Source organism: Saimiri boliviensis, chromosome 4 (assembly GCF_048565385.1).
Source record: "Saimiri boliviensis isolate mSaiBol1 chromosome 4, mSaiBol1.pri, whole genome shotgun sequence".
In the NCBI taxonomy this organism is placed as follows: domain Eukaryota; kingdom Metazoa; phylum Chordata; class Mammalia; order Primates; family Cebidae; genus Saimiri; species Saimiri boliviensis.
The window spans coordinates 165,316,123-165,328,943 of record NC_133452.1 but is presented as its reverse complement, the minus strand read 5'-3'; the positions used below and the strand labels follow the sequence as shown (position 1 = coordinate 165,328,943).

The 12,821-nt window shown below is 47.0% G+C and overlaps 1 non-coding gene across 1 annotated transcript; it reads left to right on the top strand.

The window, feature by feature from the left end:
* Nucleotides 1-12,107: 12,107 nt before the first annotated feature.
* On the top strand, nucleotides 12,108-12,180 carry TRNAV-AAC (transfer RNA valine (anticodon AAC)). The gene has a single exon. It is a non-coding gene; the product is annotated as a tRNA-Val (tRNA).
* Nucleotides 12,181-12,821: the final 641 nt, after the last annotated feature.

Here is a 12,821-nt window from a genome sequence, read left to right as displayed (position 1 = left end):
GCAAAATACGCCTTTTCCCACGCCTCCTTACACTGTGGCTTGTGTTGCCCTAATGATGCGGCTGAGAGTCCCATAACCCAAGATTCCTCTCCAGGAATCAGTGTGCCGTTCTGAAAGCTCTGTGCACCTCCCACTGCTGCTTCATGGTGAATGAGCGAGACAGACACCACCTGCACAGCAGCCTAGGTTGTGTACCACCAGGTCATCCGCCTTCACAGAAAAGAACCAAAGCCCTTAGCGCGTGGCCCTGGCTGAGCTCCCACGCAAAGCCACCTCCACTTTGCCAATCACACAAGTGAGCCGGCTTAAAAGTGGATTCTCCAGCCAGGCGCGGTGGCTCAAGCCTGTAATCCCAGCACTTTGGGAGGCCGAGGCGGGTGGATCACGAGGTCAAGAGATCGAGACCATCCTGATCAATATGGTGAAACCCCGTCTCTACTAAAAATACAAAAAAGTAGCTGGGCATGGTGGCACGTGCCTGTAATCCCAGCTACTCAGGAGGCTGAGGCAGGAGAATTGCCTGAACCCAGGAGGCGGAGGTTGCGGTGAGCCGAGATCGCGCCATTGCACTCCAGCCTGGGTAACAAGAGCGAAACTCCATCTCAAAAAAAAAAAAAAGTGGATTCTCCAGCTGACACCTCGTGGAGTAAAGCCAAGCCAACCCTGCCCAAACTGCAAACGGGGAGAAAAATGGTGATATTATCGTGTTACGTCACTATGGTCTTGGTTATTTGTAATGCAGCAATATATAAATGAAGCAATAAAAACAACATTGTCGGCCCAAATAATGGAGAGTAGGCCTACACCACAACTAGGTAAGAACTGATCTGCTTCTGATTAACAAGTTAGCCTTGGCCAGGCAGTGGCTCAGCCTGTAATCTCAGCACTTTGGAAGGCCGAGGCGGGTGGATCACCTGAGGTCAGGAGTTCAAGACCAGCCTGGCCAACATGGTGAAACCCTCTCTTAAAAAGAAAAAGGAAAAAAAAAAAAATTAGCCTTAGTTTAAGATTCACAGTTTATGGAAGTTTGTGCCAATACAATATAGAATTCTATTAGCTAAACAATGTACTTTGTAAAACAATGCTGGGTTGGTGAGAAAGTTTGTAAAGTGCTGATCGCAGCCCTGGAAAGTTTGGGCATCAGAGACAGGAACACCTGGTCCATTGCTCAACCCCCTGCTGCTTGAACCCCTCAGAGGGGGTCTCGTGGCCTGTCTTGCAGGAGGCCTCTGGGCTGGTTGACATGAGAGTGGCATTCTCTGTCCCATGTGTGACTGGGCTCAGGAGATAGTCTCTCCTTTGAGGTACGTCATGTGGTCAGAACTTGCTGGCTCTTACCTATTCCCACACTCCTGCAGCTGCACCTCAACAATTATTGTTTAACTATATAATGCCAGTTCAGTTTTTTAGAATAACCACATACCCCCTACTAAATATAGATGACATAAACTGTTCTATTGTGTGTACTCACCCCATGATCACCCCTCCTCGTGTGATATGATCAAACTATGTGTGTGTTGCAATTAATATGTGTGGAGCCTGGAGCTCTGGGTCTTTGCAGTCATCATCGTGTGAAGCAGCTCTAGGCCGAGGCTAATGATTTCTATTTCTGTGCCTGTGTCTTTTTTTCCTTAATTACCATGTCGCTGCTGGGGCTTAGAACACCCACGGGTTCTGCTGTGGCTGGTTTGCAAGGCAATAGTGAGAAGGCAACGTTTTTTCCATCCTTTCTGGGGATAGGAGGGGTGCTTGAGTAGGATAATAGGGTATAAGGAATGGCCTCAGGCAAGTTCTGGACTGCAGATACGGGAGAAGACAGCATAAAACTGAAGGGCCAACAAGAAATTATATTGAGGTATTATATAGGCAACTGAAAAGGGGAAAAGGGACCAAGATGAATATTTTGAAAGTGGCATCTTTGTCACCCAGGCTGGAGTGCAGGGGCCTGGTCTCGACTCACTGCAACCTCTGCCTCCCAGGTTCAAGCAATTCTCCCACCTCAGACTCCCAAAGCAGCTGGGCACATGCCGTCACACCCCACTAATTTTTGTATTTTTAGTAGAGACGGGGTCTCACTCTGTTGGCCAGGCTGGTCTCGAACTCCTGACCTTGTGATCTGCCCTCCTCAGCCTCCCAAAGTGCTGGGATTACAGGCATGAGCCACCACGCCCAATCCTGAAAAATGGCATCTTTTAAACCTTGGGGTTGGCCTTACAGGAGAAAATTTGTAAGGAAAAAAGGGTGTGGTATTACCGATGCCATGGGAAGTGTTTTTGGAAGTGTAAATGTCAAGAAGGCAAGTATAATTAAGACCAAAGGATGTCAACTGGATGCAAAATGAGGTCCTGAGCAAAAGTCATCACTATGTAGACCGTCAGGAACAGGGGCCAGAACACTCCCGCCCACGGCATCCTGAGCTGCAGTTTTACCAACTGCTTGAGTCAGATGAGAGGGCACATACATACCACAAGTTACATAAAGCAGATTATCACCTCACAGATAGGCAGCAAGAGACAAAAGAAGCCTAAGATTCATAACAAGCTGGTCCCCCAAGGCTTAAGAAAGCTTCCGGGGTGGAGTCTGGACTGTATGCTCTCTACTTATACCTCAGCTAGAAACCCTGAAGGGTAGTCCATTGTGGATTATATACCTGAGGAGCAATGGAATGCACTGGGCAAGAGTTTGAGGGACGTACTTGCAGAGGAGACAGGAACAAAGATTGTCCGGAACAGTTCCTCCCTATCTCAGTATATTGCATTTTCGGCACCTCCTACAGTATTCTGAGAACTACAGACTACGAGAGGGAAGAAACTGGATTGCTGGAGGGCACATCTCACCAAGCAGTGAAAGGACTGCGGTGCATCCGAAGGCCAGCTCTCTATGGATCTGTCAGCTCCAGTCCACGTAGATCCTAAAAAGGTCACCAGTTTGGCTGATCCCTGGTCTGTTGGGTTAACTTCCCAGTCTGCTTGTCACATCCCTGCGACCACCCACCGGGGGCAAATGGCAGGGGAGACAGCACCATAAGTGTATATTGCATACTTTGCCATGTGAATACAAGTTGATCTCCGCCCTCACCCCTCAAAGGGATTGGGAAGAATCCATCAGCCAGATCAGTAACTGCATCATATCACTTGCTGGACGCCTCCATGACATGTTCAGTTACTGGGGTAATATCTGGGCCCCTAGTGCCAACAGGTCTACTACAGCATTTAGCTTTCTTACCGGGCCAAACCGGACTCTTGAAAGTGGAACTGGTTGCCCACACACTTCCGCTTGAACTAAATATTGCCTGAGGCGTGTGACGTGCTTCTTTCCCTCAGGGATATTATGTTGTCTCTACTGTACCATCCTCTGAGGTTTGGGAGAAATAGTGGTGCTTGGCTATGGACTTGCCTCACTGTGATGGCTAATACGTTTCTGTTAGTTGGAGCACAGCCCAGTAAGCACCGTAAGGTTGCACATTGCATCAGGTCAATCCCTACGATACACTGAGCCAATGGAAACACAACCAGTGGCCTGTTACATCCGCTACATGCCACACTCCTAAGTGAGAAAGCACTTCCCTACCTAGCATTTCCTTAATTCCCCACCCCACCCCCCAAACCTCCAGGAGCCACCTAGCATTCACGCCATTCTTCAGAGGCAGGAACCACAGTGACTTGGGCCTCAGTGTTCAGCAGTTCTCTGTAAATTAAAATCTGCCTCCATGTCCACTCTAACAGGTACATAAGCCTCCAGTCTCAACGCAGGGGTCAGAGGGCCAGGCTGAAGTCAATTAAGGCCTTGGTGCTTCTGCGCCTGTTTCAGCTGTTTCAAAAGAACTTGTGTTAGGGCCTCGGAAGACGGCTCTCCCAGACAGGCTAGAGGGGATGCCAGTGTCTCCGCTTGTCTCTAGACTTGCCTTTGTCAGGGCCCCTCCTGCATGCTTGGCACCTGCTGATTCTGTGAACTGCAAGGACCTTCCTCTGATTGGTTCAGATTGCATGTGTTAGACGGGCGGAGGCCATCAGTCTCTTATTTAGGAACCCCCCGCTGCATCAGTCAGTTCCACGATCTGTGACATGGGGACACCTGGCGGCAGCCCCACCCCCAGCCCTTGGAGTGCCCCCTCTCAAGATAGCCTTCTGTATTTGGTTGCCAGATTAAATCTGTCAGATTTGACCCCTAGTCTACTGCCAGGCTAGGAGAGTGTGGTAAAGCTTTTCAATGGCCTCACCAAAGGCTATTCCAGGAGGAAGAAGTATCATCCGTTGGTTATGCTAGGGCCGAGGGCCCTGCTCTATGAAATCATCAATATTGCATCTAGACAATATTGTATCATCCGATTCTTTCTCCTGGTGGTTGGATAGCCAATGAGGCCGTGACAGCCTCATGTTCTGACAGCCAAGGGCAAACTGGAAGCTTAGTCAAACCACCCTGGATGGGAAAAGAGCCCAGAATGCTAGACACCAACCAAATAGGAAGAGTCCAGCTCGTGGGCCTGGCCATCTGCAGCTGCGGCTTGCTGGCTTGCCCTGAACATCCACTGTAACGCTGGGTTGTGAGCCAGTCTACCCAGGCCGTGCCATTCTTTTCATGACAGCAGAATGTTCTGCCACCTGAGTTGACCAAGACAACATGTCTTCTTCTGGTTTTTGCCCATCGCCGTCCTTGAGATCACTAATTTGTCTTCCTGTGAAGGAGAGCGTTTTGGCGGTTTCTTGCTGAGCGGCCCCACTCTCACGCTGTTGGGTAAAGATGGGCGGCATCACGCACGGTGCTTCCTTCTGACGTGCCTCAGAGACTCTTCTTAGAGCCGCTTCGTTGTCTTAGGGTCCGAGTATCCATTTCCCAAGATCTCCATCCTGGGGAATGAGCAATCACATACGTGTCCCAAAGCTAGGGGACAGGGTTTCACACTCCTCCGTCTCTAGATTCCTTTCTCTCTGCCTCAATTCATGCAGCCAGCTCATTCACATCTGTGAGGAGGTGACATATGTCCAGTTATCATTCCTCCTTCCCTATAAAACATCTGGCAGCATGTCCTGCTCCTGCAACCACGGGCTGACCTCTCTGCCCTGGACTGGGTACTGAAGGGCATTGCCTCAGTAGGCCGTGAGTCATTGCCTTCCTCTTACCCATTGGTCATGGTTCTGTCGGACCAGCCCCTGCTGCTTTGCAAGTTTTGTGAAGCAGGTTCACCGGTTACCAACCCCAGAGGAGAACTCTCACTGAGTGAAGAATCGCGGAAATCACCACTATGCCAACCACCAGGAATCAGAGCCTTTCCACCCACTGCATCCTGGCTACAGTCTTACTAATTGCCACAGTCGGACGAGACAATACATTCACGTGCCACACGTTATGTGGAGCAGGTTTGCTATTCAGACAGGCAGTAAGAGACAACAGAAGCCTAAGACGCAAGCACGTCAGTCCCCGAAGGCTCAAGAAAGTGACCAGGCTGGTGGAGTCTCGATTGCACGTTCCCATATGGCAGGTGGGGGTGAGAAACTTAATGTCTGAGGGGAATCTCCGCTGGACGATCAGCGATAATGGCGAATGCAAGCGGGGGTAGGGGTGAGCAGTCAAGGCAGGCAGGACTTCAGACTTTCTGGGTCTGGGCTTGCATGTGGAGGCCTGACATCACCAAAGTTCCTGTAAGTAAAGAGCAATTTGACGCAGCACGTCTTTATACCTAAAGCTTTAACCCTGTTTACTAATAGGTCAGGTAAACAAGAAGAAGCTAATGATAGATTGGCTAAAATTTAAGTGGAAACCCTTGGAGGATCTACAATTGCTGTTATGATTATGTTATTAATCTTTTCTGTTTCTCTTTGTGTAGTCTGCAAGTACATGCAGAAGCCCAGTAAATAGTTCAGCAAGATAGGGCTGTACTTGCTTACCTAGCTTTGTAAAACAAAAAAAATCGGGGGACAGGGAATAGAGAACCCCGCAAATACAATTTGACTTAGCATTAACTTAAAAGTTTTTTAAGTTTCCCAAGGAGACAACAAATAAGAGGCTTAACAACAATCCAAAGAGGAGAATTTAGGGCAATTAATCTGGTGGCAAAACCGACTAACAAAACGTTGGGAGAAAAGACACTGTAGTAACATGGGGAGAGGATTTGCTGTGTCCCTCCAGGAGCGAATCAGGCCCCCGTCTGGGCGCCATCTCGGCAGTTAAAACTGTGTGCTTTTGGGCCGGGCGCGGTGGCTCAAGCCTGTAATCCCAGCACTTTGGGAGGCCGAGGCGGGTGGATCACGAGGTCAAGAGATCGAGACCATCCTGGTCAACATGGTGAAACCCCGTCTCTACTAAAAATACAAAAAAATAGCTGGGCATGGTGGCACGTGCCTGTAATCCCAGCTACTTGGGAGGCTGAGGCAGGAGAATTGCTTGAACCCAGGAGGAGGAGGTTGCGGTGAGCCGAGAGCGTGCCATTGCACTCCAGCCTAGGTAACAAAAGTGAAACTCCGTCTAAAAAACAAACAAACAAACAAACAAACAAACAAACAAAAAAAACTGTGTGCTTTTATGATAATTACAGCGGTGCTGGGTATGCCCAGCACCGGTACTGTACAAAATTATACTTGTTGGGCTTACATTCCTTTCCCTCCTCTGATTCGATGTGTTTCATGGATGACTCCTCAGTGGAGGTCTATTCCAGTGACAGTGCCTTAATGCCACCTCCTAATGATCACCAATGTCCTGCCCAACCCAAAGAGGAAGGGATGGATTTTAATTTGTCTATTAGGTATAAATTTCCACCACTGTGCATAGGGAAAGCTTCAGGATGTTTAAAGTTTGATTATCAGAATTGGATGTGGATAGCGCCTTCTGCAAGCAGTATCTCTTATCGAGAACCTAATGTGTTTAGTAGTATTTCTTTCCAAGTACTTACCAATAAGTCTAATCCCCAAGAAACGTATAAAACCAAGGGCCTACTAGATTGCTTAAAAAGGATGTTGAAGGACCTTGTGAATTCAGTAGTATTCGGTAAGAAGATTGCAATGCTCCAAACGCTGTTTTATTCCATAACTCTAATAAAAAGGTTGCTATTGACTGGGCTCCGAAGGATATTATTGGATAAGTTGTTCTAGCCATAATACCCGGTGCCATGAATATAAATATTTATTAAATTCTGTGGAAGGAGAATTGTCAGCCTACAGGAAAAGAGAACGGGTTTCTCCTCTTACCCATTCAGATGGCTGAAAAAAGGAATTCTCTTAGACAGAAAATGATTCATCCTGTTGTTACTCTAGAATATCCTGAATTGTGGGAATTGGCTACTGCTGTATCTGGAATTTGATATTGGAATACAACGTATCTAAAAAATTTTTTTCCTAAAGATGGGGTTTCACCATGATGGCCAGGCTGGTCTTGAACTCCTGACCTCAGGTGACCCATCCATCTTGGCCTCCCAAAGTGCTAGGATTACAGGCATGAGCCACCCCGCCTGGCTCTAAAAATTCTTAACGTAGAAACAGGAATAACTACCTATAAATGTCTCAATGTGATGCTGTGCTTCAGTGGTCACATTCCATGTTCCGCCTCTACCTGGTTCCTTTTTCTGTAAGGCTTAATCAGTAAAAGTAAGGTAAATCTTAATTTTTTTTTAAGCAGTATGGAAAAGTGCTGACACATTATGTTCCTCACCTCATCTCAGCTAATTCCTGAGCTCCTGCCTGTATGACACGTGATGTACTTGACCCTGTCAGGGCCACACCCTATTTACCCTGCCCCAAGTCAGTGACCACCAAGGCCACACCCTGTCTACACCCTACGTACCCTGCAGACAGATTTGCAAGTCAGTAAAAGTGAGCGCATCCTGGCAGCCGCCCAGTGGGGAACAGCTCGACAATTTCCTCATTGACTACACAGTTAAGTGAAAACGGACGCTATGAAAATGCCACAAAAAAGCTGTTGCTATATGAAAATGTATAAATTTGTTTCATATTATCATGGGGGCTTGTCTGACTGTTGAAGCAGGGTCATGGGAATGGAGAGGTCCATCATATTCTCTGTAATCATTTTTTCATCATAGACAGGAGTTTATAAAACTGCCTAGTACAGAATGGTGGTAAAGAACAGCAGTTCTGGAGACAAACCCACCAGGTGCTGTCCCTGCCTAGCTAGTATAACCTCGGCCCATGGTTCTAAGCCTTAGCTTGCTTAAATGTAAACTGAAATGACAAAGACAGATCTTGACTTAGGCTTGACAAGGCTGAAAATAATACTAAAAACAAAAGCAGCCACTACTTCTATAATTTAGGCACTGTCTGAAACATTTCAGAGGTTTTTTTTTTTTTTTTGAGACGGAGTTTCGCTCTTGTTACCCAGGCTGGAGTGCAATGGCGCGATCTCGGCTCACCGCAACCTCCGCCTCCTGGGTTCAGGCAATTCTCCTGCCTCAGCCTCCTGAGTAGCTGGGATTACAGGCACGTGCCACCATGCCCAGCTAATTTTTTTGTATTTTTAGTAGAGACGGAGTTTCACCATGTTTAGCAGGATGGTCTTGATCTCTTGACCTCGTGATCCACCCGCCTCGGCCTCCCAAAGTGCTGGGATTACAGGCTTGAGCCACCTCTCCCGGCCTACATTTCAGAGTTTTTAATTGAATTTATGATAATCCTACCAGGTAGGCACTGTATCTGTAACCATTTTACCAGCACAGAATCATGAAGTCTACCAATACCAGCTCGGCCATAGAGACCCCCAACTACCCAGGCGGCGCTGAAGGCATTGAGAAGCAGACACCCAGAGAGAACAGCAAAGTGGGACCATCCAGGGACCAACAGCCTTCTGAGCTGAGCGCCTCAGGGGCTGATAGCACTCCACCAGGCTGAGGGCCTTGAGCTGTTTCTGACCCACGTATTCATTCTCTCTGAACAGGCGATTATTATTAACAAACAGGTGTTCTGTGTTTTCACATAGAACCAAGATAAACTAGGTAGGCAGCTGGTGCCTGCTTACCACTGATCAAGGACAGACCAGAAAGTATTCTCCACGAGGGAGCCACGGGGGCAGGTCACATATCCCATGCTTAAAGAACTGTTTTGCTACTTTAGAATGCTCCAAGTAGGCCGGGCGCGGTGGCTTAAGCCTGTAATCCCAGCACTTTGGGAGGCCGAGGAGGGTGGATCACGAGGTCAAGGGATCGAGACCATCCCGGTCAACATGGTGAAACCCCGTCTCTACTAAAAATACTGAAAATTAGCTGGGCATGGTGGCACGTGCCTGTAATCCCAGCTACTCGGGAGGCTGAGGCAGGAGAATTGCCTGAACCCAGGAGGCGGAGGCTGCGGTGAGCCGAGATCGCGCCATTGCACTCCAGCCTGGGCAACAAGAGCTAAACTCCGTCTCAAAAAAAAAAAAAAAAAAATGCTCCAAGTAGTTCTGCCCTTGGGCTGCAGTGTGGTGGGGTGGCTGCTAGGTTTTCCTTGCCATTGTTCTTAGCAAACAATATAGTCCATTTCTCAACTCAGCATTTCTCAACGGAAGCCAAATAGTTTGCCTAAAAACCTACATATGATGAGAAAGTGGTAGAAGAAAGAACTGTACCCAGACAATTTGGCTCTCAAGATTCCTGTCGGATCTGTGCCACCAGTTCATAAGGACTGGGGAGATGCCTCCTCTCTACACTATCATGCAAATGCCGGCAATCTGCGTCTGCTGCTTCACTTTTGGATGATAGCATATGGACTATTTGTGTTCTTTTTTCTCCTTGTGGGTTAGGATTGTGTAATCTTGTCCTGCATTCCTCTTGTACTCATAGTGACAACATAGGGTTACAAAATGTATACACTGTTTGTAGCTCAATACTTTTCTTTTTTAAAAAAATTGAGAGGGGGTGTCTTTTGATGTTGCCCAGGCTGTCTTGAACTCCTGGCTCAAGTGATCACCCCGCCTAAGCCTCCCAAAGTGCTGGGATTACAGGCATGAGCCACGGTGCCCAGCCAATAATTTATTTTAATATGAAATAAATGTGTTTGCAATCTTTTTAAAATTAGAGATGGCGTCTCCCTATATTGCCCAGGCTGGAGGGCGGTGGCTTTTCAGAGGCACAATCATTGCACATATAGCCTTAAACTCCTGGGCTCAGATGATCCTTCTGCCTTACTTAGTCTTCAGAGTAGCTAGAACTACAGGTACACCAGTATGTTCAGTTTTCCAATATTTTAAAATTTTTGTTGTTGTTGTTTGTTTTTTTTATAGATGGGGTTTCACCTTGTTGGTCACAGTGGTTTCGAACTCCTGATAAAGGCGTGAGCCACCACGCCTGGCCTAATCTTTTCTCTCTTTTTTGATTTGTTTAACGTTATTTTTTAAGATCATTGTTGCTGCTAATCTGGTCTTGATTTGTTAATTGGGAAATAGTCTTTCTTTCAGTTGTTACCTGCAGCATTACAATTATCCATGATCCAGCTACTACCAGCTCACATGATCTCATGGTGACAAGGGGCTCTCTGCTTCTGGCATCCATTGAAGAAAGAATACTAAGTACAGGAAAAAGTAAGCACAGACTTTCTCCATACTGGTCTGGCAGCCCAGTCACCATCTCCAAGCAGAGACAGTGTGTGGTGTTTATATGCAAAGAGAAGTCGGAAAGAGGAATCTGGAAGAAGGCAGCTTGGTTCGAGGTATGCAGTGAAGGTAGACAGAGGAAGACAGTGAAAAGGGAAAGAATAACAAAAAAAAAAAAAAAAGAAAGAAAAAAATACATGAGAGTTTTATCCTCATTTTCTAAATCAAATAGCATTGGACTGTCACATTCCAGAGAAAGAATTATTTGTGACTTAGAGTCCAATTTTGTAACCTTGTCCCTGTCCCCTAATATAGCTCACCGTGAAGCTTCCCTGCTCTGCAACAAATGCTCATGGTCTCAAGAGCTCAGGCTTGCAGGTCCTGGTTCCTGAAGGGGCCATTTTCTGGCACTAGAAAGGTGAAGATCAGAGCAAGTTGCATGGATAAGATTAGGACACAGTGGCAGAATTTTTAAAAATCAAATCATCTACTCCCTACTCACCCATCTACTTGGGGTTTTCTTTCTTTCTTTCTTTAACAGTAAGGTTACTTGGGGTTTTCTTGCCTGGCATTTGCAAAGAAATTAGGCTCATGGGTGAATACTTTGATTGCTAAAATGATAAAGTTTGGCTGTTGGTTTTAGTCACTGAAAGTGCAAGGGCAAGAAACATATCACCATTGTGACAGTTTCTGGGCAGGTTTTACTGGTGCAGTGTTTATCACATTTGCCCAATACAGTAAAGACCCTTGGTTTGAAACCCAGTAGGATTTATTATTATTATTTTTTCATTTGAGCAGACTTCTTGTCTTCTCTCCCGTCCCGGACTTGAAATCGGCTTCCCCAAATCCTGGAGACGCTCACACTCGCACGCTTTCCCCTCCCGCCGTTCGGGGCGTTTCCAGCTGCTCCCTCCTGCGAGGTGGGCTGGGTTCCCACGCCCAGCCAGTGTCGGCAGCAGCGTGTTTCCTGCACTGCGTCTCCCTTGTGGATCATCCGAATGCAGACAGCGGAAAGGAGGGTTTTCCGCAGGCGGTCCGCAAGTATTTCTAGAAGGAAAAGAGCTTCTCTTCTAATTAAAACTCTGAAGACTACACTACAGTCAGGTGAAGTCATTAGCCAGTCACTTGTCATTTGTGTTATCGGAATCGTAATGCTCTACTTTTTATAGAATACTTGTCATTGAGGTTACTAGTTGGTTACAACTAAACATTCAGATATGATACATTTGAAAACGACTCAGTATTTTTTAAAGCATAAAACAATGAGAAGAACATCTAAATACTAGAAATAGGTTTAAAAATTAGTTCATAGATTTATAGATGCATAAATCCTAAATAATTACCTTTCCAAACTAAGTATATGCCTCTTCTTATTTTTATAAGTAACTACCAGGAAATATACAAAAAAAAAGTACAGGTCAATTATTTATCGAATGTTCCTCAACTTATATCATCATCGAATTTTTATATTATAAATATCATGTGTGAAAGTGTGTAATTCAGCATAATCAAAAAAATTATCTGGGGGTGGTGGAGGGAAATGGGGGGAATTCAGGATTAGTCTCTTAGGTGGAAAAGTGGGGCCTGGCCAACAGCGGGTTTCCGTAGTGTAGTGGTTATCACGTTCGCCTAACACGCGAAAGGTCCCCGGTTCGAAACCGGGCGGAAACAGTGGCGAGTTCTTTTCTTCCACCGTTAATTCTGCTTCCGAGTGTTTTTATCTGACCAGTAGAATCTCTGCGTTTTGCCGAACACGTGAACCCTCAACCTTGGTACACCTTCAGTCACCCGGCGACCTGGCGCCGAATCCCGCCTTACACCGCTCCGTTCCCTACCCCACACCAGCCCTCACCCCCATCCTCCTTTGTCGGATCTCCATCTGGGGGGCCCAGAGCCCCACCCGCCTGCACCTCGCAGGTGAGGCTGGCTGCCCTGGAATACAGAGAGCAGGGCCTGCAGGCGTTTCGCGGAGGGAGTTTCCTCAGGGATTTCTAAGGAGCGGGGCTTCGCTTTGAGCCCTCCGGGAATTGGACTTGCTCTTTTTTTTGCTGAAGGACAGAGAGGAAACACAACCTTTGTTTTGTTTTGTTCGTTGTTTGCTTTGAGACGGAGTTTCTTGGAGCCCAGTACAGAGGGCAATGGCGCCATCTCGGCTCACTGCAGCCTCCGCCTCCCGGGTTCAAGCGATTCTCCTGCTTCGGCCTCCCGATTAGCTGGGACTACAGGCGTGTGCTGCCACCACTCCCAGCCACCACGCCCAGCTAAGTTTCTTTCTTTCTTTCTTTCTTTGAGATAGAGTCTTGCTCTGTTGC